This window comes from Vombatus ursinus, unplaced genomic scaffold, assembly GCF_900497805.2.
Source record: "Vombatus ursinus unplaced genomic scaffold, bare-nosed wombat genome assembly UNPS02014801.1, whole genome shotgun sequence".
Lineage (NCBI taxonomy): Eukaryota > Metazoa > Chordata > Mammalia > Diprotodontia > Vombatidae > Vombatus > Vombatus ursinus.
The window spans coordinates 9,762,307-9,764,410 of NW_020954579.1; the positions used below are offsets into that span (position 1 = coordinate 9,762,307).

The 2,104-nt window shown below is 43.6% G+C and overlaps 1 pseudogene; it reads left to right on the top strand.

Annotated features, from left to right (window-relative positions):
• Positions 1-1,225: 1,225 nt before the first annotated feature.
• On the top strand, positions 1,226-1,875 carry LOC114050919 (annotated as a pseudogene).
• The last annotated feature ends 229 nt before the right edge of the window (positions 1,876-2,104 follow it).

Consider the following 2,104-nt stretch of genomic DNA (forward strand, 5'->3'; position numbering starts at 1 on the left):
GCCTGGAAGCCATATGTGGCCTTCTAGGTGTTTGGGTGTGGCCTTTTGACTGAGTCCAAGTTTTATAGAACAAATCCTTTTATTAAGGGGATTTGTTCTGTGAAGTTAGGATTCAGTCAAAGAGTCACACTTGAGGACCTAGAGGGCCACATGTGGCCTCAAGGCCGCAGGTTTCCCACCCCTGCCTGAGCCTGGCCTCAGGCCTAAATAGCCTTTGTTCCACTGTCTTACAGATGGTTTCAATTTTTTCTACATTGTCACTTCCTAATACTCCCATGCAACCTTCCCTTATTAAAAAAAGCAAAAAATATTTCAGCAAGTCTCTCCCCATCCTCTGACCTTCAACACACTGACCATCAGATGATGGCATATACAGATATGTAGCTTTCCACACCTTTAGTCCATCATCTCTTTACCAAGAGGAGAGAAGCATATTTCATCCTCCATCTTCTGGAATCAAGATTAGTCATTATAGTAATGTGAAGTCTTCTAATATTGTTTTCCTTTACATTATGGTGGTAATTGCGTGTATCATTCTCTTGGTTGTGTCATTGAATAGTTTCTTTAGACTCTTCTGTTCCATGTTGGAAAGAATTCTGATTGATCCCCTCTTCATGCTATTCATAGGATCCTATATGTTGAGCTAGAAGGCATCTCAGGGCTTATCTGCAGACATTTCTGTTTTGCTTGTTCTTCTATCAGGTCATTATAGACCCATGAAAAAAGGTCTTTCTCAGTCTGTCCCATATGAGGGGAGGAGAGCTGCATCAACTCTCAGGAACACAACTCCCATCAGTACGTGCCCAATTCAACTCAATAATATTCTGAAGTGAATTATCGTCAGTCATTATGTGTGTTACCCTTTTATTCCACTATAAGTTCCTTGAGGTCAGGAAAAAAGTCTGGATTTCACCAATCTTTGGATTCTGAGCACCTGGCTCAATGCTCTGTACCTCATAGATACTTCATAACCATTTTATGTTATTGTTACAGAAAGAACAGGGACAGGGAGTCAGGGCATCAGAGGACCTGACTCTGTTCTTAACCAACATGTAACCTTGGACAAATCACTTCCTTCTCCACTGGCTTCCTCCACTATAAAAGGAATGCACTAGACTGGAAAATCTCTAAGGTCCCTACCAGCTCTAATATTCTATGTTTTAATACCCCATGTTCTAAGATGTCTTTAAAGGACCAACACTATTTTTTCCTGATAACAGACAAGATGGCGGAAGTGGAGCAGAAGCAGCAGCAGACCTTCCCGAAGTTCACCTGCCGCGGCGCGGACCTGGATCAGCTGCTGGACAGCAGCTATGTCCTATGAACAGCTCGTGCAGTCGTACGGCGCTCCACAGCAGCGGCAGCGACTCAACAGGGGTCTGCGGCACAAACAGTATTCCCTCCTGAAGCGCCTGAGGAAGGCCAAGAAGGAGGCACCCCCCATGGAAAAACCCGAGGTTGTAAAGACACACCTTCGGGACTTGATCATCCTGCCGGAGATGGTGGGAAGTATGGAGGGCGTCTAATAAGGTAAGACCTTCAATCAGATAGAAATTAAGCTTGAGATGATTGGACACTACCTGGGTGAATTCTCTATCACCTACAAGCCTGTGAGATACAGCTGGTCGGGTATTGGAGCCACCCACTCCTCTCGTTTCATCCTCTCAAGTAACCCAGATTCTAACAATAAAAACAAGAGGCTTCTTGAAAAACAAGGACCAACACCTTATGATTCACTGCTACTATCAGCCAGCATTTCAGCTCCATGGTCCAGATCTTATCCTGATCTTCCCCAAGCATTGGCGTTCTTGTAGCCTAAGGTACAGGGAGAGGCAGATAAGCGGCTGGGAGACGGAGGAAAGAAAAAGCAATTGAGACAGAGAGAACAATGCGACAGGAAAGGAAAAAAAACTTATCTTTGTGAATCATCTCTACCTGCATAAGTCTTTTGCTGGCAAGAGTGTTTGAACAACTTTAATTTAGATATGACTGCAGGCATTTTCCCCCCTCTTCTCTCTTTTAGAATATTGGATTCACCAGTCACTTATTAGCCTCTGGAAACTTTTTCAAATGTAATTTTGAGAAAGATAGAAAAGATACACAA